The sequence below is a fragment of the Manis javanica genome, chromosome 12, assembly GCF_040802235.1.
Source record: "Manis javanica isolate MJ-LG chromosome 12, MJ_LKY, whole genome shotgun sequence".
NCBI classification, from domain to species: Eukaryota; Metazoa; Chordata; class Mammalia; order Pholidota; family Manidae; genus Manis; species Manis javanica.
Genome location: NC_133167.1, coordinates 83,006,124 through 83,032,212, shown reverse-complemented (window position 1 = coordinate 83,032,212; position 26,089 = coordinate 83,006,124). Strand labels below are relative to the sequence as shown.

The following is a 26,089-nucleotide window of genomic DNA, read 5'->3' as shown; positions in this document are numbered from 1 at the left end:
TTAACCAGAAGTAGCTCCTCAAGGTAAATGGAGGCTAGAGGTCTGGAGGGAGGGGATCCTTGGGGCAAGCCCTCTGCAGTGCTGTGGCCCAGCCTAGGGGCTGACTCGAGGTGTGCATGGTGAGAGGGGACAGCTGATGGGAGAAGTAGGCTCCGCCCGGCCCCCAAGGTGTCCTGTTTGTCTCCCTCCCTGGCTCCACTTGACTGGGGGCCTGACATCCAGTGAGGACCCAGAAGACAGGCTCCTGGTCAGGGCTGGTACTGGGCTGGCAGCAGGGGTGGGGCCTATGGCTGAGCAAGGTCGGCCCCTCCCTAGGGCCCCCTTAGCCCATCACTACCCCTCTGAGGCCTCAGGCTCCTCATCTGGTCATGGAAGGTTGTCACCCTGGGGTGCGGGACTCCCAGGTGAGCAAGGTCCAGGGAGCACAAGATGGCCTTTAGCTTTGTGCCCATCCCACCTGGTCATGTGAGGGGAGCCGTGGTGATAGCCAGGTGACAGTGAGTGCTCAGGGCACCCTGGGAGGCAGACGGAACTCCCCTGATCCTCTGCAAGTGAGGAAGCCTCTCAGGGAGGCCGGCCGCGGCCCAAGGACACCCATGAGTATGAGTGTGTGCTGGAGCTGCATTCACCCTCAGCTGAGAGCCTGCTGGAGGTGGGAACAGCACAGTACCAGGGGACTCGGGCGAGGCATCCACCAACGAAGGTCTGGTTTGTGGGAGGCCATGTGGGAGGGGAGCATGAGCACCTGAGTGTCCCGGACCTTGCAGGAGGCGACCTCCATGGTGATGCAACAGCATCGTTTCCTCCGGGGATCTGAGGATAGGCAGGAGGTGAGAGTGGCCTGGCCAGGGTCATGGCAGTGGGGGCGACCCTGCACTTGCTGCTGGCGCCACCAGCCCTGAACTGCCAGCACTGGGGTGACCAGGAGGGAGAGAGCAGCTGGGTATAGAGAGAAGTTGGAGGATGGGTGCAGGGACCACAGGTCTTGGGATTGGCCAAAAGCCAGCCCTGGGAGGGACAGGAGGGGAGAGCAGGGTGAAGGGAGGGTGTGGAAGGAAGCAGGGGTGGTCCAAGGGGAGCTAGGGGCTGCGAGTGAGGGGTTCAGTGGAGGCTCTACGGGCGCCCCTGAGGTAGACAGGGCACCTCCCCACCCCAGTGGCACAGCATGGTCCCCTTCTATGGATTGTTCATGGCTGGCCTGCTCGTCCTAGAGAAACCCCTGGAACACAATGATGTCAGTGAGCCCAGAGGGGCACAGGGTGTGCAGGATGGTGAGCTTTGAAGAAGAGAGAGACCCTAGTGAGCCGGAGCTCTCAGCACCAGGCCACTTGCCTCTTGGGAGTCTCCCCTCCACCCCAGGGGCTGGGCTCCTTGGAGAGGGCAGACAGAAGGACCCCACCCTCCCTTAAGCGCAGCTCCTGGCCCCAGGGCAGGTGGGGCTGAGGGCTACAGTCTGCAGCCTCTGAGCAGGATGGCCTCTCCATCAGGCCATGCCCACGGGGAGGGATGTTGCTCCTTCAAGGCAGGAAGTACAGGAAGGGGCTGCCCATGCCTTCCTGCCTGAGGCCTCAGTCTCCGTGTCATCACAGAGTCATCAGAGAGAGTTGCATGGGAAGCTTGGCCTCAGCTCCCCAGTCCAGTACCTCCTCCTCCTGGCCTAGGTCTGGGTGCTGTTTCTGGCAGGCCTGTCACCTGGAGGGCCCCAGTGGTCCTCCAACTTGAGAAAGGGTGGGGAGGTTTGGGCCTCGTTCTGGGTGCAGGGGGCTGTTTCTGATGCACTTTGGCTGCCTTGGTGCCTTCCAGGGTGACAGGATGAGAAAGACAGAGTTGAGCTACTGTAACACCCCACCACAGAAAGTGGGGGTGGGGGGTGCAGAGCCCCTGGGCAGGACCCTGTCCGGCCCAACCCCTGAGTCTGACATGTCTTGAGAAAGTTAGCACGCCCAGAGCTGAGGACACTCAAGGCTTTGTCGGGTGGGGGATGGGGGTGGCATCAAGACCGCCTTCCTGGAGGAGGAGCTAGAGACCCAACAGTGGAAACAGGCAGGGCTGGATAGCATCAGAGGGAAGGCGGGTTCCCACTTGAGCAAAGATAAGGGACCATCCCAGTGCTCCGCTCCTCACGCCCCTCCTTGCGTGCATCCTGTCCTTCCTCTGCTTCAGGAAAGTACCATCGTACGTGAGATGCTCATACACAAGTACGTGGCCATGACGCATCACCTCGAACCCGAGGAGCACTTCAGATCCTTCTTCCAGGCTGTGGAGACCCTGGATGAGGAAGAGAGGTGAGGATGGCAGGAGTCACGTGTGGGTTCTAGCTGCTGGCAGGCTCTGGGAGAAGGGCCCCTGACATGTGGCTCCAGGGACTCACAGGTGCCCCTCTGTCCTGCAGCTACACCCTGTCCTGCCAGCTGGAGCCCCCAGGCCAGAGGGCCGGCAGAAAGGGACTCTTGTTCTTCAGGTCCCGCAACATTTAAACTTAGGGGCCAGAGTCAGGTAAGTTTCTGGCCTGGGGCCATTCGCAAGGGGTGGGCTGCTCCCCAGCCTCAGGGAAGCTTCGGGCCATGTTGGGTGTGGGGGAGTAATAAAGACAGGTTGGGCTGGGATTCTGCTCCACCACCGAACAGTCCTGTCAGGCTCAAGGGTGATTCCCCTCCCTCTCTGGGACCCAATTTCCTCCTCTGTGAGTGGGTGATGCTCATGCGCCTCACCATGACAGGGACCCCATGGGTGACGGTGATTGACAGGATCCTCTGCACAGGACCAGGAGCACAGAGGGTAGTGAGGACAGGGTGGAAGCAGGATAACGGGGGGAACCTGGGATAACCTGCCTCTTCTGTTCACCTGCGTGGCCCTGTAGCTGCTGTCATCGGGCCCACGACCCAGCTGGTACCCTGGCTGTGTGCAGAGGAGAGCTTCCCCTTTGGACAGGAGGCACCCGGCACCCCAGGACCCTAGTCTGCTTCCTGCTCCTCTTCCTCCTGCTGCTCATCCTGAGCCTCGTCTGGGGCAGGTGCTCTTGCACCTCTTCCATCAGCAGACTTGGGCAGCTTCCCAGGCTGCTGCTGCAGGCTCAGGGACCCGTACGTAGCTGCAGCCAATGGAACAGACTGGAGAGCCCAGATATACATCCAAGCATATATATGGTCAATTCATACATGATAAAGGAGCCATGGACAGACAATGGGGAAATGACAGCCTCTTCAATAGCTGGTGTTTGCATATTGGACAGCTACGTGCAAGAGAACGAAACTGGATTATTGTCTATCCCCATACACAAAAGTAAACTTGAAATGGATCAAAGACCTGAATGTAAGTCATGAAACTACAGAACTCTTAGAAGACAACATAGGCAAAAATCCCCTGAATATCAGCATGAGCACCTCTTTTCTGAATGCATCTCCTCGAGCAAGGGAAACAAAAGCAAAAATGAACTGATGGGACTACATCAAACTTAAAAGCTGCTGTACAGCAAAGGACACCATCAACAGAACAAAAAGGCATCCTACAGTATTGGAGTATATATTTGTAAACGACACATTCGACAACGGGTAAACATCCAAAATATATAAAGAACTCACAAGTCTCAACACCCAAAGAGCAAATAACCCGATTAAAAAAATGGGCCGAGGATATAAACAGATAATTCTCCAAAGAAGAAATTCAGATGGCCAACAGGCACATGAAAACATACTCCACATCACTAATTATCAGGGAAATGCAAATAAAAACCACAATGAGATATCACCTCACACCAGCTAGGATGGCCAGTATCGAAAAGACTAAGAACAAATGTTTGCGAGGATGTGGAGAAAGGGGAACCCTCCTACACTTGCTGGCTGGCATGTAAGTTAATTCGACCATTGTGGAAAGCAATATGGAAGTTCCTCAAAAAACGAAAAATAGAAATACCATTTGACCCCGGTGTTCCACTCCTAGGAATTTACCCCAAGAATGTAATTTCTCGGACTCAAAAAGACATACCCACCCCTATGTATATTGCAGCACTGTTTACGATAGCTAAGATACAGAAGCAATTTAAGTGCCCATCAGTAGATGAATGGCTAAAGAAGATGTGGTATATATACACAATCGAATACAACTCAGCCAGAAGAAAGAAACAAATTCTACCATTTGCAACAATATGGATGGAACTGGAGGATATTATGCTCCGTGAAATAAGCCAGGCGAAGAAAGACAAGTACCAAATGATTTCACTCATTTGTGGTGTATAACAACGAAGGAAAACTGAAGGTACAAAACAGCAACAGACTCAGACTTCAAGAAGGGACTGGTGGTTACCAAAGGGGAGGGGTGAGGGAGGGCCGGTGGGGAGAGAGGGAGAAGGAGATTCAGGGGAATTTTGATTGGCACAGATGGTAGGGGGGGGTAGCCGGGGGCTAGACAGTGTAGCACAGAGAAGGCAAACAGTGACTCTGGCATCTTACTACACTGATGGGCAGTGACTGCAATGGGGTATGGGTGGGGACACGATAACAGGGGTGAATGTAGTAACCACATTGATTTTCATGTGAAACCTTCATAGGAGTGTATATCAATAATACCTTAATAAAATACGTAAATAAATAAATAATCTTACTTCTTGGCAAATAGTGAATCTGTGGCATCTTACTTCACTGATGGACAGTGACTGCAAAGGGGTATGGGGGGGACTCGATAACATGGGTGAATGTATTAACCACATTGGTTTTCATGTGAAACCTTCATAGCGCTGTATATCAGTAACACCTTAACAATAATAATAACAAAGAATCTTACTTCTTCCTGGGTGTTAAAATGCAATCTTATCTTTAAGATGGGATCCTTCCTGCCTTTCACTGTGTTGCTTGTGACTCGGTTTACTTGCCATATTAATCGCCCAGGTTATGTATTACTTGATTAGGGGCTGGAGGAGGAAAAGCAGCATCTGGGCAAAGTTAAAGATAAACTGGGCCTTTGAGCAGGCTAAAGTAAATTTTACAATAGCCTCATTTAATTGACACAATGAACACATGGGCCATGCTGAGGTATGGTATTTTCTTATTTGGGGGATGTTCAAACCTTCCAGGTCAACTTACTCCTGGCTTCTTAGTTTCAACTAATCTTCACTAAAGAGTGCTTATACTCCTAGTTTGATATTTTACTTTGGAGAATTAACATGACTCTGATTTTGCTTAATTGTTTAATAGGGAGTTTTGGTAGGGGTCTTTTTCCAGAGGCCCTCACGCTACACTGACTACACCCACGGTCCCTGTCTCAGAATCTCTGTGGCTAGTTATAAATTACTCAGCTGCAGATTACAAACCGAAATGACAGAAAGATACAAACTTTTAAATACAAGAAAATGGACTGACAGTTCCCAGACCAAAGGAAAGAAACTTCACTCCCAAGTAAAAAACACGAGAGACACCTCATGAAACATTTTTTAATTTTAAAGGCGCTTCCTCCGGGCGGGGCACACTTGAATTTCGGCTAGCCCGGACCTTGCCCTCGAGGCCTCCGCCGGATAAATCCACAAAACGCAAACGCCCGCGGCCTCCCCGTCTGCGCGGCCCGGCCCGGCCCCTCCGCCTGCGGCCCCATCCCGGGCGGCGGGAGCAGGGCGGCGCCGCAGCTCCAGGCCGGGCGGACGCGCGCAGCGGGGCGGAGAGCAGCCGCGCTCACCAGCTGGGCCCGGACTGACCAGCAGCGGCTCCGGCGAGCCCCTACACTCCTGTCCCGGCGAACTTCGCCGGCCGGTCGGGCGTCCGCACCGGCAACACCCGCTCCGCTCCCTCCCTTCCCGGGGAGCCCCTCCGGCGGGGCGCGCCGACTCCCGACCCCGGCCGGGCCCCGCGAGCCCACCACTTGCGTCGGCCGCTTCCCAGCCCCCCGAGCCACCCGCTGCCCGCCGAGCCACTTGCACGGCCGCCCCCTGACCGGCTCCACCGCGACCTCAGGCGGGGGCAGGTTCCCCGCGCCCCGTCCGGGTCCGGCCGCGCACCACGGCCACCTACCTTCCAGCGCGCAGGGCCGTCGCTGTCGCCCTCATCCCTGACGTGGGTCCCGCTCTGGACCCTCCACCGCAGATCAGCAGCGGGAGCCGCTTCTCCGCCGAGCTCTCGACGGCCTTAGCGATGCGGTCGGCGTGGGACAGGTTGCCCCACGTGTTGCGCGGCTGCCCTCAGCGGCCGCCGAGGCCGAAAGCAGTCCCGCGCGGTATCGGGGTTCCCGGTCGAGCCGCCCGATGGCACCGGCTAGAGGTGGCAGAGCTCGACTGGCTGAAGTCCTGACGGGCCAGCGGCCTGAAGTCCGGGTCGATCTCCCTCACCTGGACCGCTTTGGCCCTCCGCCTGCTGCGGGAAAGCCGAGTAGGGACAACTACGGCACCGGGAGCCCAGCGGGCGCGAGGAGGCGATCCGAGGCTGGGGGCGAGGTCGGTGCCGCCAGCGCACGGGTATCTGGAGGAAGGCGCAGCCGAGCACACCGAGAGCCCAGAACTTCGCGGGTCCATCAACATCTGGTCTCCGCCGGTTCCGCTGCGCAGACGGGACGGCGGGCAGGGTCGACGGACCGAAGCACGCAGGGTGCCGCGGGAGCGCTCTCTCCCGCCGGCACTCGCAACGGTAGCAACGGTAGCAACGGTACTAACGGTACTTAACGTTTCTCCGCGAGCGCCCAATGGCTGCCTTCGCCGCGGCACCGGCCCGCCCCTGACTGACGGACCCCGCGGCCAATGATCCCGCGGCGTTGCGGGGCAGGCAGCCAGTGGGAGCGCGGCTGGGTGGGGTCGGGACGGAGGCCGGGCAGGGCAATGTTTTTCTTCACATTCCGGCTGGCCAACTTGGGACCGCTTGTGCTTTCCGGGCGCCTTCGCGTGTCTGAGGCCCTCGACCGCGCGGCGCTGTGGCTGCCAGCCGTGGTCCCGCGTGCAGGCGGCGGCGGCGGCACTGTGCTACTACTGAGGCGCGGGGCCCAGCGCTCGGGGAGCCTGGGAGCCCGCCGCTTCGCTTCTCGCGATCTCCGCGCGCGGCCAGGGCGGCGCGGGATTCCACTCGGTCGCCCCCTCTCGGCTCCGCCCGCGACCCCTCAGCTTGGGCCGGTGGGCGCGTGGGCTGGTCTGTTCGTTCCCCGCGACCCGTTGGCCCCCGTCCCGCGGGGCCCCCCGCGCGGTGAGTGCCGCCTGTCTGAGCCAGATGAACACTAATATTCTTTTATTCAACAGATATTTAAGAGAATTTATCCTAAACCAACAAATTCAATAAATTTTCACAAATTTTCGCTTGAAATTGCCTGTACTATGTCAAGTTCATTTAGCTTCTGCTGCCAAGTCATTTTTTTTTTATTCTTTCACAGCCAGATCCAAATATTGGCAATTACCAGTAACATGCTACTAGTTATCATTTACTTCCTAGCTTCATAGAACATCCCAGACTCTCAATCAACAGGCAAGACTAGTAAGAAAATTCTGAGGACTTTCATTTGCCAGGTTATGCCTTCTCTCTGTGAAAAACTGATCATTTTGGTTATATAATTCTTCCTACATGTTATGTATGACACATCCAACCCATATATTTTTCCAAACATTCATCCACAATCACTTTAAGTGCCTCTATTTTATCCTCTCTAATAAGTAGTTTCACAAGATTTCACAAGAAAATGAGATTAAAGCTGTAATTACAGACTTAAGTGACAACAAGCAGCATGACAATGATTTTTTAAAATCTCTGAACTGTTTATTAAATTATTCAAAGCATGGTGTTTAAAGATGGGAATTACTCCATGGTCATTGCAATGTAAAGAATTATTACAGCTCACATAATTGACCCGGTATCAGATTTCTACACAGCTGAAGTTGATACAAAACTAAAAACAAAACAAGTGGAAAAGTCAGTCAAACAATTAGATTGTGCACATGGATAACACATAAGAAAGATTCAAGAAATTTTCAGAATTCATATTACCAAAAATTGGCATAAAAATCCAAAAGATAGAATAATAATTGTGACTGCCTTCAAATAAATGTGAGAAGAGCTATGTGCCTTCAGATTGTAAAGATGTGATCATATAAGAAGTTGTAAGTTTTATTTTCTTATCATCGAGCTCTAGAAGTTCTCTTAGTAAGAAGGTCAGTGTTGATATAGAAAGAACAATACAAACTTATACTTAGAAGATTAGATATAGAAAGAGAAATATCTGGAAGAATGACTTGATTATTCTCTTGAATTCAAGAATTATCTGAAGAGCATTTTAAAAATATCCATGCCTGGGTTTCATCTGAGACACATCAAAAGCTCCGGGGCCAGGTCCAGTGGCTATTGTAAACAGTCAGGGTTGAGAACCATCAGGTGCAAGGTTGAGGTCTTAAAATCATGGGTATGAGCAGCAAAGGGAGACGGTTTACCATCCATGTGAAAAAAAAAGAGGAGAAAGAAAAGCAAGGACAACAAACAATTATATGAGGTCACAGGACAATGAGAGACTCCCACCGGTGATATGCCTTAAAAGGCCTTCCAAGAAAAATAATGTTTAATGTATGAATTTACATTGTTCTAATTCATGGCAGTAATTTTTGTGACCTATCTCAATCATATAAAAATTTTCATTTACTTTGACATTTTGTGAAAGGGTTTTGTGTTTTGTCTTGGGATCATACTAACAGGGCAAACAGAAAAAGAATGATCAAGACTCTGGAATAGAGATTTGAGCAAACATCATTTAGATTTCAAGGGGGAGAGAGACCTCATATGATATTTGTATTCCATATGTTTCCAAATGAGCAAGATGTAACAGATACTCTGGTTATTTGCATGTGCTATTATCAAAATATATTATGTGGGAGTAAATTTCAATTTAGCAAGCACACCCTGAGAATTTCTCTCAAAAAATGTGTTAATTTAACTTTCCATATCTTCTGGAATTAATACTTTCTAGGATTAATTAGAATATTAAACTTTTTTTATATTTTAAAAATATAGAGATTAGGGGGGCGGAGCCAGGATGGTGGCATGAGTAGAGCAGTGGAAATCTCCTCCCCAAAACACATAGAGCTATGAAAATATAACAAAGAAAAATCTTCTTAAAATAGAGACCAGAGGACACAGGACAACATCCAGACCACATCCACACCTGCAAGAACCCAGCGCCTTGCGAAGGGGGTAAGATACAAGCCCCAGCCCGGCGGGACCCGAGCGCCCCTCCCCCCCGGCAACCTGCAGGTGGAAAGAAACCGCAGCGGTTTTTTTTTTGGCAAGTGCTTTTTGGAAGCCTTAAAGTGACAGGGCCCCTGTTGCTAGGGAGGCAGGGTGGTGGGACCGGTGAGCGGGTGCCTGGGACCAGCGCCTGAGGACAAAGAATATCCCGCGTTTTTCCCTGCGGGACCGGTGGGCAGGTGCCTGAGACCGGCACCTGAGGACGGAGGAAATCGCACGTTTTTCCCCTTTTTTTTTCTCTTTTTGGCGAATGCTTTTTGGAAGCCTTAAAGGGACAGGGACCCCGGTGCTAGAAAGGCAGGGTGGCAGGACTGGTGAGCGGGTGCCTGGGACCGGCGCCTGAGGACAAAAAATATCGCGCGTTTTTCCCTGCGGAACTCGTGGGTGGGTGCTTTTTGGAAGCCTTGAAGGGACAGGGACACTGGTGCTAGGGAGACAGGGCAGCAGGACCAGTGAGTGGGTGCCTGGGACCGGCGCCTGAGTACAAAAAAAAAAATCGCGTGTTTTTTCCTTTTTTTTTTTTTTTTTTCTGTTCCCTCTCTCATTGTTGCTGTTGTTGTTTTGGTTTGGAGGGTGCTTTTTGGAAGTCTTAAAGGGGCAGGACAGGTCACATAGACCAGAGGCAGGGAATCTGGGGATCTCTGGGCACTCTAACCCCCTGGGCAGCAGGAAGCACAGAGGCCCCTTACGGAGATAAATAGCCTCTTGGCTGCTCCCCCTCCAACGGGGCTCCACCATTTTGGAGAAGCAGCCCCAGCCAGGCCACGCCCACAGCAACAGCGAAGATAAACCCCATAGCAACCGGGCAGGAAGCAGAAGCCCTGTCTGCACACAGCTGCCCAGCACAAGCCACTAGAGATCGCTATTCTCCCAGGAGAGGAAGGCCACAAACCAACAAGAAGGAAAGCTCTCCCAGCGGTCACTTGTACCAGCTCTGCAAACTCTCTCTATCACCATGAAAAGGCAAAACTACAGGCAGACAAAGATCACAGAGACAACACCTGAGAAGGAGACAGACCTAACCAGTCCTCCTGAAAAAGAATTCAAAATAAAAATCATGAACATGCTGACAGAGATGCAGAGAAAAATGCAAGAGCAATGGGATGAGATGCAGAGAAAAATGCAAGAGTAGTGGGATGAAGTCTGGAAGGAGATCACAGATGTCAGGAAGGAGATCACAGAAGTGAAACAATCCCTGGAAGGATTTATAAGCAGAATGGATAAGATGCAAGAGGCCATTGAAGGAATAGAAGCCAGAGAACAGGAACATATAGAAGCTGACATAGAGAGAGATAAAAGGATCTCCAGGACTGAAACAACACTAAGAGAACTATGTGACCAAGCCAAAAGGAATAATATTCGTATTATAGGGATACCAGAAGAAGAAGAAAGAGGAAAAGGGATAAAAAGTCTCTTTGAAGAAATAATTGCTGAAAACTTCCCCAAACTGGGGGAGGAAATAATCGAACAGACCATGGAATTACACAGAACCCCCAACAGAAAGGATCCAAGGAGGACAACACCAAGACACATAGTAATTAAAATGGCAAGGATCAAGGACAAGGAAAGAGTTTTAAAGGCACCTAGACAGAAAAAGGTCACCTATAAAGGAAAACCCATCAGGCTAACATCAGACTTCTCGACAGGAACCCTACAGGCCAGAAGAGAATGGCATGATATACTTAATGCAATGAAACAGAAGGGCCTTGAACCAAGGATACTGTATCCAGCACGACTATCATTTAAATATGATGGTGGGATTAAACAATTCCCAGACAAGCAAAAGCTGAGGGAATTTGCTTCCCACAAACCACCTCTACAGGGCATCCTACAGGGACTGCTCTAGATGGGAGCACCCCTAAAAAGAGCACAGAACAAAACACACAACATATGAAGAATGGAGGAGGAGGAATAAGAAGGGAGAGAAGAAAAGAATCTCCAGACAGTGTATACAACAGCTCAATAAGCGACCTAAGTTAGGCAGTAAGATACTAAAGAAGCTAACCTTGAACCTTTGGTAACCACGAATCTAAAGCCTGCAATGGCAATAAGTACATATCTCTCAGTAGTCACCCTAAATGTAAATGGACTTAATGCACCAATCAAAAGACATAGAGTAATAGAATGGATAAAAAAGCAAGACCCATCTATATGCTGCTTTCAAGAAATTCACCTTAAACCCAAAGATAAGCATAGACTAAAAGTCAAGGGATGGAAAAACATATTTCAGGCAAACAACAGTGAGAAGAAAGCAGGGGTTGCAGTACTAATATCAGATAAAATAGACTTCAAAACAAAGAAAGTAACAAGAGATAAAGAAGGATACTACATAATGATAAAGGGCTCAGTCCAACAAGAGGATATAACCATTCTAAATATATATGCACCCAATACAGGAGCACCAGCGTATGTGAAGCAAATACTAACAGAACTAAAGACGGAAATAGACTGCAATGCATTCATTGTAGGAGACTTCAACACACCACTCACCCCAAAGGATAGATCCACTGGGCAGAAAATAAGTAAGGACACACAGGCACTGAACAACACACTAGAACAGATGGACCTAATAGACATCTATAGAACTCTACATCCAAAAGCAACAGGATATACATTCTTCTCAAGTGCACATGGAACATTCTCCAGAATAGACCACACACTAGCTCACAAAAAAAGCCTCAGTAAATTCCAAAATATTGAAATTCTACCAACCAATTTTTCAGACCACAAAGGTATAAAAGTAGAAATAAATTCTACAAAGAAAATAAAAAGGCTCACAAACACATGGAGGCTTAACAACATGCTACTGAATAATCAATGGATCAATGAACAAATCAAAATAGAGATCAAGGAATATATAGAAACAAATGACAACAACAACACTAAGCCCCAACTTCTGTGGGATGCAGTGAAAGCAGTCCTAAGAGGAAAGTATATAGCGATCCAGGCACACTTGAAGAAGGACGAACAATCCCAAATGAATAGTCTAACATCACAATTATCGAAATTGGAAAAAGAAGAACAAATGAGGCCTAAAGTCAGCAGAAGGAGGGACATAATAAAGATCAGAGAAGAAATAAACAAAATTGAGAAGAATAAAACAATAGCAAAAATCAACGAAACCAAGAGCTGGTTCTTCGAGAAAATAAACAAAATAGATAAGCCTCTAGCTCAACTTATTAAGAGAAAAAGAGAGTCAACACAAATCAACATAATCAGAAATGAGAATGGAAAAATCATGACAGACTCCACAGAAATACAGAGAATTATTAAAGACTACTATGAAAACCTATATGCCAACAAGCTGGAAAACCTAGAAGAAATGGACAACTTCCTAGAAAAATACAACCTCCCAAGACTGACCAAGGAAGAAACACAAAAGTTAAACAAACCAATTACAAGCAAAGAAATTGAAACAGTAATCAAAAAACTACCCAAGAACAAAACCCCGGGGCCGGACGAATTTACCTCAGAATTTTATCAGACACACAGAGAAGACATAATACCCATTCTCCTTAAAGTGTTCCACAAAATAGAAGAAGAGGGAATAGTCCCAAACTCATTCTATGAAGCCAACATCACCCTAATACCAAAACCAGGGAAAGACCCCACCAAAAAAGAAAATTACAGACCAATATCCCTGATGAATGTAGATGCAAAAATACTCAATAAAATATTAGCAAACAGAATTCAACAGTATATCAAAAGGATCATACACCATGACCACGTGGGGTTCATCCCAGGGATGCAAGGATGGCACAACATTCAAAAATCCATCAACATCATCCACCACATCAACAAAAAGAAAGACAAAAACCACATGATCATCTCCATAGATGCTGAAAAAGCATTTGACAAAATTCAACATCCATTCATGATAAAAACTCTCAGCAAAATGGGAATAGAGGGCAAGTACCTCAACATAATAAAGGCCATATATGATAAACCCACAGCCAGCATTATACTGAACAGTGAGAAGCTGAAAGCATTTCCTCTGAGATCGGGAACCAGACAGGGATGCCCACTCTCTCCACTGTTATTTAACATAGTACTGGAGGTCCTAGCCACGGCAATCAGACAAAACAAAGAAATACAAAGAATCCAGATTGGTAAAGAAGAAGTTAAACTGTCACTATTTGCAGATGATATGATACTGTACATAAAAAACCCTAAAGACTCCACTCCAAAACTACTAGAACTGATATCGGAACACAGCAAAGTTGCAGGATACAAAACTAACACACGGAAATCTGTAGCTTTCCTATACACTAACAATGAATCAATAGAAAGAGAAATCAGGAAAACAATTCCATTCACCATTGCATCAAAAAGAATAAAATACCTAGGAATAAACCTAACCAAAGAAGTGAAAGACTTATACTCTGAAAACTACAAGTCACTCTGAAGAGAAATTAAAGGGGACACTAATAAATGGAAACTCATCCCATGCTCATGGCTAGGAAGAATTAATATCGTCAAAATGGCCATCCTGCCCAAAGCAATATACAGATTTGATGCAATCCCTCTCAAATTACCAGCAACATTCTTCAATGAATTGGAACAAATAATTCAAAAATTCATATGGAAACACCAAAGACCCCGAATAGCCAAAGCAATCCTGAAACAGAAGAATAAAGTAGGGGGGATCTCACTCCCCAACTTCAAGCTCTACTACAAAGCCATAGTAATCAAGACAATTTGGTACTGGAACAAGAACAGAGCCACAGACAAGTGGAACAGATTAGAGACTCCATACATTAACCCAAACGTATATGGTCAATTAATATTTGATAAAGGAGCCATGGACATACAATGGCAAAATGACAGTCTCTTCAACAGATGGTGCTGGCAAAACTGGACAGCTACATGTAGGAGAATGAAACTGGACCATTGTCTAACCCCATATACAAAGGTAAACTCAAAATGGATCAAAGACCTGAATGTAAGTCATGAAACCATTAAACTCATGGAAAAAAACATAGGCAAAAACCTCTTAGACATAAACATGAGTGACCTCTTCTTGAACATATCTCCCCGGGCAAGGAAAACAACAGCAAAAATGAGCAAGTGGGACTACATTAAGCTGAAAAGCTTCTGTACAGTGAAAGACACCATCAATAGAACAAAAAGGAACCCTACAGTATGGGAGAATATATTTGAAAATGACAGATCCGATAAAGGCTTGACGTCCAGAATATATAAAGAGCTCACACGCCTCAACAAACAAAAAACAAATAACCCAATTAAAAAATGGGCAGAGGAACTGAACAGACAGTTCTCTAAAAAAGAAATACAGATGGCCAACAGACACATGAAAAGATGCTCCACATCGCTAATTATCAGAGAAATGCAAATTAAAACTACAATGAGGTATCACCTCACACCAGTAAGGATAGCTGCCATCCAAAAGAGAAACAACAACAAATGTTGGCAAGGCTGTGGAGAAAGGGGAACCCTCCTACACTGCTGGTGGGAATGTAAATTAGTTCAACCATTGTGGAAAGCAGTATGGAGGTCCATCAAAATGCTCAAAACAGACCTACCATTTGACCCAGGAATTCCACTCCTAGGAATTTACCCTAAGAACGCAGCAATCAAGTTTGAGAAAGACAGATGCACCCCTATGTTTATCACAGCACTATTTACAATAGCCAAGAATTGGAAGCAACCTAAATGTCCATCGGTAGATGAATGGATAAAGAAGATGTGGTACATATACACAATGGAATACTACTCAGCCATAAGAAGTGGAAAAATCCAACCATTTGCAGCAACATGGATGGAGCTGGAGAGTATTATGCTCAGTGAAATAAGCCAAGCGGAGAAAGAGAAATACCAAATGATTTCACTCATCTGAGGAGTATAGGAACAAAGGAAAAACTGAAGGAACAAAACAGCAGCGGAATTACAGAACCCAAAAATGGACTAACAGGTACCAAAGGGAAAGGAACTGGGGAGGATGGGTGGGCAGGGAGGGATGAGGGGGGGGGGGAGAAGAAGGGTGGTATTAAGATTAGCATGCATGGTGGGGAGGGAGAAAGGGAAGGGTGGGCTGCACAACACAGAGAGGACAAGTAGTGACTCTACAACATTTTGCTAAGCTGATGGACAGTATCTGTAATGTGGTTGTTAGGGGGGACGTGATATAGGGGAGAGCATAGTAAACATAGTATTCTTCATGTAAGTGTAGATTAAAAATTTAAAAAAAAAAACAGAAAGAAAGAAAAGGGGGATTACTCCTTGATAGGATAAAACTATTGGTAAATCAAAGATCAACACATGCTTTAAATATCCTTAATGTTGATCACTTAAAGGGTGTCAGATGATCAGCTATGGAGGTACTCTTTTCTGATAATATTCCTTTCTCTTAATAAAAAAAAAAAACGCCGTTACTGTGTGCTGACCTCCAATGAGTTCTGCACAGTGGTATAGAGGGCATGTCAAAGTGCGGGTAAAGGGTCTGTTTGTTTCTATGCAGAAGATCAAGGCCTAGCTTGGATACCCAGAAAATGAACTAAGATACGATATGAGGAGGAGCTTCCGGCATCAGCACTCTCTGGAGGACTTGTGCCGGGGGATGATCATCAAAAAGCCTCCACAGGGATCCGGACGATGCTGCGGTTGTGGCTGCATCCAGCCCACCGTCTCCTGAACTTGCCATAGGAATGAGGAGGGAGTTGTCTAGGCTGGCATGTGCATACAGTGAGACAACGAATTTGACCGGATCTGTACTGTTGGAACTCAACCAGGAGTTGGGAGGGGTGCAAGTTGTAGCACTCCAAAATCTCATGACTATAGACTATCTACGGTTAAAAGAACATATGGGATGTAAACAGATCCAGAAATGGGCTGCTTTAATTTGTCTGATTGTTCAAGTACAGTTGGACAATATCCATCATATCATAGACAAATTTTCACAAATGCCTAGGGTGCCTAAATGGTTTTCTTGGCTTCACTGGAGATGGATGGTAATTATAGATTTGCTTTGTTTATGTCACCGTATTCCTATTATGTTAATATGCGTGTGCAAATAGTTAGTAGTTTAAAACCTATACATGCTTAAGGTACTCTACAAGAAGATATGTCAAAGAAATAATCAATCCTCCCATGTTTCCTTCCATATGCTACATCTATAGCTTTTCTTCTTCCTTCCTAATTACAACCCTTAAATAGAATTCGTGCCTCATATAGAATTTACTGAGTATCATAATTCCTCCAGGTGGTAAAGATACCTCGAGACAAGTGCTGGGCATAGAAGCCACAGGGCATAAATCTGCAAAGAAGTAAAAAGCTAACCTTTTCAAACAATATGACTTCTCTCTCACTTACCAACTTTACATTTCCCTGTATGGCCCCGGAAGATGACTGGTTAGCCAGAGACGGGTAAGATTCCTCAAGGGAGGAACAACCTAAGACAGGCACAGTCGCAGGGGGGCCATCAGGTGAGAATTTGGGGATCAACAGAGGTGACGCTCAGAACCTCACCCCCCCTGCTTTGAGAGAAATCTTCTGCATCTGTGGATGTCTTGCTGCCCTTGTCTAGCCTGGATTAATACTTAGTCCATAGGCACACACCTGATCATCTGATCATCTACATTTGCCCTCTTACAACACTAAACTATGTTTTCTACCTTTATCTTGCATCTACCTACCACATCAGCATTTTATTAAAAATAAAAATAATAATAATAATAGAGGGAGAAATGTGGGATCAACATATATGTCAAGTACAAAAATCAAACGAATATTCATATTTGAGCTGATTGTTTATAGGTCATAATGCGTGACCAAAACTGAAAGTTTCTGTGATGAATGCCCTTGTACTGTTCACCATGTAAGAATTTATTCACTATGTAAGAATTCATTCACCATGTAAGAACTTGTTCGTTATGCTTCAGAAGATTGGAGACTGACGAGAATTAGACTTGAGATGGATTAATGATTGTACATTGAGTATTGACCCCCCTATACTGAATTTTATTGTTGTTAACAACCATTTGATGAATAAATATGAGAGATGCCCTCTCAAAAAAAAATAGTTAAGGAAAAGTCTTAATTGAGTTTTTAAAAATACTGAAGCTTTATAAAATAACTTCTCATTTGTAAAAAAAATATGTTTATTTTGGTAAGAGATTCAAATGTCATAAAAATGAAAGTCTAAACATATAAGGATGTTCTAAAATCATAACTTCCAGAGAAATGGGAACATACTTTACGTACTATTCAGCAAACCATTTTGTAATTTAACACAAATTTGTAATTTAAATATAATGGACATTTTATTTCCTTTCAGTACTTATGGGTCTAATTCATTTTTGAAGTATTTTACAGTATGTTAATGGACAAATGTACCATATTTTTTATTATCCATTACCCTACCTATGAGCATGTAATTTGTATCTAATTTAAATCAATGATGCAGTAATGAACAGTAGCTTCACAAGTAGAGCTTTGGCCAGTGAATTTCAATAAACTAGATCCCTGTAAGCGAGATGTACTTAAAAAGTGATGGTGGTGTACAACATGGATGGAGCTGGAGGGTATTATGCTCAGTGAAATAAGTCAGGCAGAGAAAGACAAGTACCAAATGATTTCCCTCATTTGTGGTGTATAACAATGAAGCAAAACTGAAGGAGCAAAACAGCGGCAGACTCACAGACTCCAGGAGGGGTCTAGCGGTTACCAAGGGAAAGGAGTAGGGGAGGGCGGGTGGGAAGGGAGGGAGAAGACGACTGAGGGGTATTATGATTAGTACACATGGTGTGTGGGGTCATGGGGGAAGACAGCGTAGCACAGAGAAGACAAGTAGTGACTCTGTGGCATCTTACTACACTGATGGACAGTGACTGCTGTGGGGTATGGGGGTGCTCAATAATATGGGTGAATATAGTAACCACATTGTTTTTCATGTGAAACCTTGTTAAGAGTATATATCAATGATACCTTAATAAAAAAAACGATAGTGCATTTAAAAATAAAAAAAATAAATAAAAATAAAAAAAATATTTTCTACAATGTGTAGAACATTAAGTGTTGTTAGCCTATTATTCCAAGAATAACATAGACAAGGATTCACACCATGGCTCTTGTCCTTTATCTGAGAAGGAAACTTCAAGTCTTTGGAGGGAAGGCTAAGAGACAAAGGGAAGAGAGGGTGGCAAGCTGATGTGGCGTCCACCCAGGAAGTACAATGTCAAAATGCCAGCTGGTCATCTCATTAAACCAGTAATTATATCTGCAGCATTGTGTCACCGGCAGACACTAGGACAGGGTCCTCAGTCTTTGTTTTCACATATTAAAATTATTTAACCCTGAGACTTAGGAGTACACAAGCAATGCCATGAACTTTATTAGAGAAGCGAGCAAACAGAAATGCCTTGACAGACCAGGGTGAGCTGTTGAAGAGAGAGTCCGCGAAGAGAACAATCAGAGTAGCTCCTATTATGGAAGCAAAAATGTTTATTCAGTAGTTATCAGGTCACTAACCTGAGTAGGGAGAGTTTCTACGGGGACACGCACACCTGGATTACATACAGACTCGTATGTGGCAGTGTTATCTCATGTTGCCTTAGCATAGAAAATCTTCACCGGGGGTGGTTAACGCAGTATTATAATGAGGAAAAGGCAACTATCAGACACCAAATCTGCCTTACGCTCCTGTCACAGGTTGTTTATATCTCGATCCACTGATTTTCTGACCAAGGGGTTCTCTAAACCTAAGACGTGGTGGCTATGAAACGTGTTAAAACACAACAGGTCGACATGAAAAACAAGCTGTACTGGAGCCTCGCACAGCCAGCTGTCCGAGTCACGAGGCATTTTATCAGGACTTGGGTATGTGGGGTCGGACTGTCCTCTCCATTTTTTCTCCACTTGTCTCGTTTGGATGCAGCACTTGGCAGCACACAGTCTTCCTATTTCCTCATACATATGTATATTCCTGAGACTTGCAACCTGTGAGAACAAATGGTTCAGATCAAGTGAACAGTCAGATCAGAATGTCTTTTTAGTCACTAACTGTGACACCAGCTGATCTCAGCACCCTGGCACGCATGCCCCGGCTTTGCCGTGGGAGACATCTCTAAGTTTCTTAGGGATGAGATACGAATCTGCTCGTGTTGTCTCCTGTCTTTGACAAGACCCCTGCTGGCTGCCTCTGCTGTCGTTACAGAGCAGTGCTGACCTATCAGCAGAACCACACTAAGGGTTGCTACTAACTCCTTCTGCCATAGGGAAAAATTCCAGTGTGTCTTCCTGGGGGCCAGGGCATCAGACATGTCTGCTTTTCTTTAGCTGAAAGTTGAAAGTGTTATTTTTACAGAAACCGTCTAGGAATGACACAAAAGGGCCACCACCCTGCCATTCTGTAAACAATGTGTCACCATTTAAACTTGGCTGAAACACCTGGTTATTCCAGCATCTGCTCTCCTTTCTTCCTCTTCGTCCATTACTCTTTTCTTTCTTTCAAAATTTTGTATCACTTGAGACTACTGAGAAGTAGACCTTTTTTAAAGTTTCTGTGATACATTTGTTAACAAAAGATTTTTACTTGCCTTAGACAATTTCCATTAGAGAATGTGAATTATGCCTTATTTATTGATGGCAACTCACATGTATATGTTTGTCCCCAGAGAATTTGATTTACCATCTCGTAGAGGAGATTTAATAGAGTGACAATTTTCCTTATGGGGACAGAGTATGAGAAAAGGTATGTAAATCTCATTTTGCCAAAACTTTCTAATATAGCACTGCTTACCAAAAGATATAAGATCCAGTCCTCAAAAATTTAAAAAAATTTGATTCAGTAAAAGTGTTTATATATTTTTTAATTTTTTAAGAAAAATATTGAACAGAATGTAACACGGAAACCTAGGTAGTGATTTCCAGGAGAAGGCATTTTAGCTAATATTTTTTAAAAAGGATGACTTCATGAGAGTTGTAGTATTTCTAGCCCTCAGGAAATTTACAGGTTGTTAGAAAATAACAATCTGTATAATCATCCCCCAGTAGACCACCAACTGCTGGAATGAGGAGGGACAGAATAGAACAATATAGAAATGTTAGGAAAAAAACTTAGATTCATCATATAAAAAAGAACCTTACTAATGTTCAAGAATAATTTACTAATAAACCTGTCCTTGTAATTTATTAAGAAACTTGAATTACAAGTTTAACAATGGTAAGTTTATGCAAAAGGATTAAAGTGACAATTTGCAAAGAACTAGTAAAATAGGATCATTTGGGTTGATCTATGTGTTTTCATAAGACAGGAAATTGGAAAGGAAAGGGGAAGGAAAATTTAAGGAAGATAAATATAAAAGTTGGATTTAGGCTTACGTGAAAAATGGGATAATCTGAGTTAAATGTTCTTAGTATATCTTATGACTGGCTCATGGCATTTATTTTTAAGTAATTACTCCTCCACAGAACTGTGTATCTCTAGTTAACCACCATAAGCAGGATATGAAATTTGTTCTTCTTAGGATTTCTGATTCCTGGCAATGTTCTAAATCATTAGAGATGTTCCCACCTATTATCATACTGGTTCCAATTTATTCTTTTTGAACAAGGATGTCTGCCTTTTGTTACTCACTGTAACCTTAGTCCTCTTCATTGCATTAACAACACAGTAGACATTCCATAAATATTTATGGAATGAGTAAAGATATGAATGGATCCTGGCCTTCAGGGGAGAGGGTCATAAATGTCCGCAATAAACTAATAAGACATGAAACATGAAGGCTCATAAAATTTACTGTATAACTTGAGATGCATGCATGATGGTACTGTTCCACAGCAATGTGGACACTGCTGATTTTAAAAACATGGAAATGAGAGACAAAGGGAACTGGTCCCATCAGCCTTCTCTGTGGCCCAGCACTCTACCGCTGTTCTCTATTATGCTGTGTGCACGTGAATGAGTAAAGCAAAGAGTGAATTCCTTATTTGAGTGTTTTCTTCTCTGCAGACATCTTACACCAGAACTACATCGTGACTGCTATGTCTCTGGGAAACTGAGTACAACAAAGATGGCTTTCATATGAGGCAAGAGAAAACATGATAAAAGCACCTGGTTTTGGAGGCTTGGAGATGGATTCCTGAAGAAAGGAGAGAAAATATAGACATTAATCTCCCTTGTGCTAATAATGAACAGAGCTTCTTTGGGAGATTAGCTGATTTAACAATCAAACAGGTACCAGCAAATCAATATCATAACACTGAGCACCCCTTTGCTCTTTGTTTTCATGTTGATAATATCAGAAAGTTTACATCGGCTTTTAATGTCACGACTCGTAACAGTGCACCCAGGTGGCCGACTATGGGTTAGAGAGAAGAGGATGTGAACCCAAATGTCAATTCTCAGTTAACATTATTCCTCCTCCCTTTTCCCCTTCCTAGGCTATCCATTCCTCTCTTGTCTCTATGGATCAAAGTGCAGCGCATATACTTAGCAACTGAGATAATTTTATTTATTGATCCATTGACTTGAGGCACTCGGACTAGCTGCTCCATTAGCAGCTGCAACTGGGTACTCCTCTGAGCCCAGAATTCTAAGCAGACACTTTAAACCTGACATGTAAGTTGCTCAGAGGGAGGCAAGAGCCTGCTGCATCCATTACTTCCATTATTGGCCAATTTGTCAGCAACCCAGAAAGCAGAGCAGCTCCATTGCAAGTCAGAGGAGACACAGGACTGTTCCCAAGGCAAGAAGAGAGGAGATGAATTGAAGAAATTGATTTGTGACACAAAGCCAACTGACACAGTCCTGGAGCAAACGGAGCCTTACAGCTCTCCAAAAGGTGGGGAGGTGGGGGAAGGAAAGGAAAGTGTGTGCATGTCCATAAATAATGCATATACGGAAACCTCTTTTCTTTCATTGTGTGTGTGCATGTGTGTGTATATTTTAATTCCCACAGTATTGCTGTAGAACTGGTCTCAATAAAAGAAAATTCAACAGAACTTTTTCTGGTTCAATGATTAAAGAAGTAGGTGAGATGCATTTAGGTTTTTTAAAATTATTTTTTCATTTTTTATTGTTTTTGGTATCATTAATATACACTTACATGAACAACACTGTGGTTACTAGATTCCCCGCATTATCAAGTCCCCACCACATACCCCATTACAGTCACTGTCAACCATCAGTGTAGTGAGATGCTATGAATCACTACTTGTCTTCTCAGTGCTGTACTGAGATGCATTTAGTTTTGATCTTTGTCAACAATGGCTACCAACAGAATATCAAAATGAATGAAGAAATCTGGCTGAGGCAGGAAAACACACACACACACCATCACACACACACACACACCATCACACACACCTGGAATAACTCAGTTGCTGCAACACTAAAACCCAGACCCTCTCCTCATTATAAAGGAGCTTGTGTCTACAAACTAGTCCACTTGCTCCCTCCTTGTTTTATCTGGCACTGGTCCCTGAACAAAAAAAATCAATCTCCAATTCCTTTTAATGTTTCGTACTAAATCCAGAAAGCAAACCAAAACTTGGGAGTCTCACATTTATTATGGAACCTCTTTTATCTGGCTGGAGGGCAGCCTTCTAATCAAGGGAATGAATAAACAGTCACTTACTTCCTTTCAGGGAACAGAGGAAGACAGCTCAATCTTCTTGAAGCCTGGGTAAGCCAAATGGGCCTCCAATTTGTAAATCAAAACATTAGCAGCTTGTTAATCTAGCCTGGCAAGTATGAAGATGTAAAGAAGTTTGTATTACCGTGTTTATTGATGGAGGTTATAGGTAGGAGCAGAACTAATTATTTTTCTTTCTTTGTGAAAGAAAAATATCTAGTAACTCAGACTAAAAGGCCTTTTGGGGGATTTAGGGAAGCTTTTAAAAATGTTTATTTTCTTGTTTCTTAAACACAAGAAAAAAAAGGAAAAAGAAAAGTCAGCAACCTAAACAACAAAAGTATACACGATGTTGCTCCATCATTTATTCTGAGGTACGATCTGAGAAGATGGACAAAAGGTATGTTACTGGTTAAGGGTTTCACTTTCTAGCTGAGTAATGACAATGCATTGCAGTTAACAGGCACACAGACAAACACACATAGACACACACATGTGCTGTCTTGTGTTTGCATCTTCATTACAGTTATTTATTTGTCCATTTCTTTATTTCTGCACATTGAACCTTTGCCCATTTCTTTATCCACAGTAACTGCACCTGTGTGCGGTGTTTCACCTACAATTTGCATTCACCAAAGTAGAAAGAACTCTGTATGTCATACCTCCAACAGGGCAGAAAATGTAAATCTTTATGTTTCATGTGGTAGAAATTGAGAAAATAGGGTGTTTTCATACAACCAGATGGATATCCAGCATTTTAACTTAGAGGGTTTTTCTGATGAGGGTTTTATTTATGCCTCCATTTTACAAGCCTAAATCAAAATAGTCTCCCATTAATTCTTACCCTCTCACGTTTCTCAGGTTTATTTCATTCAGTGAAGCTGAAGGGGACATGCTAGTGGAATGAAGATGTCTGCTTTATGCATTATCTGGTAATAAACAAATTAAAATGTGATGGTTTAAAAAGGAACTAGGAGAAAATATTAGCAAATCCTTCAACAATTTCATGGTAGTGAAAGACCTTATAAACAGAGCTTCCATGTTAGAAGGCCAAATGGAGAAAAAAATGGGTAGATTTGATGAACTGAGGAAAAGAGTATTCCACAAATTAAAAGATAAATAAAGTCAGAAAATATGTGCAACATATATGACTGATATGCCACTGATATCCTTCATAGAATGAAAAGTCTTTAAAATTTTTTTTAAACATGGACTATTATATGTTCAATGCTATTATTATCTCTTATTCTGATATACTGTGGGGGTCCTACTGACATCACAGGGCAAAAACCACCCCCTGTAGAGTAGACAAGGATATATTTGCAGGATGAATACTGTCAGTGCTAAAGTTTAACACTCTTCTGGGTTTGATAGCTGCAGTACAGTATACATGCATATCAAATCAGCACGATGTACCACTTTAAATATCTTACAACTATATTTGCCAATTATTTGTTGATAAAGCTGAAAGTTTTACAATGTCATGTGAAATTTATACACAATATAAAAATACAGTGCATTTATGATAATCCTCCTGTTCCAGCCATTTATTTCTTTTTTTTTCCTGCTCTCACTATTAGAATATTCAAAGACCACAAATTTGTCCCACAACACAATACGAAACCAGGTCATTAAAAAATATGTGAAAATTTAAAAATTAAAAAAGAAAATAAATAGATTAAGAGATATGGACAAAAAATGAAATTAGCAAAATCATCTTGTATGTTCTATGATTGAACCTGAGAAATACTGCTTGACTTTACTTCCCCTTAACATCCAGAATCACCTTAGTTAACCCTGGAAGCGTCTCTGTGCACCCAGTGTAAAGAGTGGCCTGATGGCATTTTAAATTTGTGGAGCATGATCTTATTCTTTTCATGGAAACATTCCTTCTTAGATTATTAAACCTTAAATACTGTAGTCACCATAATTATGGAAGTAGACACCAAATATTTTATATGTTCATCATTGGGTGTATCAGTGTAGCTCGATCCTGACTTCATCTCCTGGGTTCTAGACTCACATTCTGGTTACAGCAAGAACTAGTTCAAATGTAACATATCACTTCCTGATGGGAAGTCACTTCAACTCTAAACACAGTGTTATTTTAGAGGTGACGCTATAACTACATCTTCTAAGGAACAATTCCATTCTATAAGGTCAACTGCTTCTGATAAATGGGTACATGATAAAACCCATGAATGTCACTGGCCTTGGTCCTTTGCAAAACAGGATTTGCTAACCCGAGTTCCTTGATCTCTGGTAATACTGTGTGTGACATTTCGGCAATGGCATAAGGTATTCCACAACTCTGTCAACAGTGGTGCTGGCAGAAGCAAGACAGAAGGGGGGAAAGAAAACCTGGTGAGGAAAATTACTCCCCATAATCTGTTGAAATCAGTTTGCCACCTGGTGGTTTGTTGATCATTTCTAAATAGCACACTACCTTGGGGTCTCAGAGTTGCTAATGGCACTTTTAGCACCGGGCAGTGGGACCTCTCAAGTCAGTCATAGTGAATCCATGGTTTTAAACCAACACTTAACTGCCATTGCTGCCATAAGAAATATTGTTTTCATGAGTCCTTTGAACAAGCAGTTGAGTAGCTGAAGGAAATTAGTTAATATCCATAGAGGTTCACCTTGTCTATGGGTTTATGGGAAGTACTGTCTGCAGTAAGGGTCTATGTCATATGTGAATGCATTTAGCATTCAAATGAAACACAGTTCTGAAACTCATATTCTGAGCCCATTCTCCTCAAGTTTTCTAATATATTCTGTCTTGACCTCCATATCCAGCCAATCAGCTGGTGCTAATCTGTGTACATAAATTCATACCTCAGTTTATACCTCCATGTGGAACAAATGGAAAATGAAACAATCTACCTGATCTGTCAACCGAAAGAGTCTGTCTTTCCACTCTTAAGAACAAGTTTAAAGAGAGCTGAATACTTCAGCAGTCGCCTGCACTTAGTGTCAGCATGCCACACAGTACTATCTGTACATTGGACCCAGTTAATATTTTTTTCTGTAGTCAACAACCAAGTCAGAGCAACTTGGGGATGTCAAAAAGTTAGCAGCCGTGAGACACACAGGGAGTAGAAATTAGCTGCTCATGCATTATCCTTGCTTGTGAGCTTATCAATTTTCTGAAGAAATGCCCAGGAATGGGGGATGGGTCTCCACCATATATGAGATCTTCAAAGCTGTCTTCCTCTAGCTCAGATGGGTCTCTCTTTGTCCCTTTCCCTCTCTTTATATTTCTGTATTCTAGTTCTAAGAAACTTTGCATGATCTTCTGAATGGGTT

General features: G+C 44.1%; 1 protein-coding gene and 1 long non-coding RNA gene across 3 annotated transcripts in view; one reads left to right on the top strand and one right to left on the bottom strand.

Annotated features, from left to right (window-relative positions):
* LOC140845168 (ADAMTS-like protein 3) overlaps positions 1–6,162 on the bottom strand; it is a 119,458-nt gene extending 113,296 nt beyond the window's left edge. The window contains exon 1 of the transcript XR_012123905.1: positions 5,997–6,162. The gene's annotated coding sequence lies outside the window, so the exon portion shown is untranslated. The remainder of the gene's footprint in view (positions 1–5,996) is intronic.
* Positions 6,163–7,028: 866 nt separating this feature from the next.
* On the top strand, positions 7,029–22,142 carry LOC140845170 (uncharacterized). 2 transcript variants are annotated; one of them, XR_012123909.1, is made up of 5 exons: positions 7,029–7,151; positions 9,068–9,137; positions 19,823–19,899; positions 21,160–21,384; positions 21,591–22,142. It is a non-coding gene; the product is annotated as an uncharacterized lncRNA (long non-coding RNA). The 2 variants fall into 2 exon arrangements; XR_012123908.1 differs by having other exon boundaries at positions 21,160–22,142.
* The last annotated feature ends 3,947 nt before the right edge of the window (positions 22,143–26,089 follow it).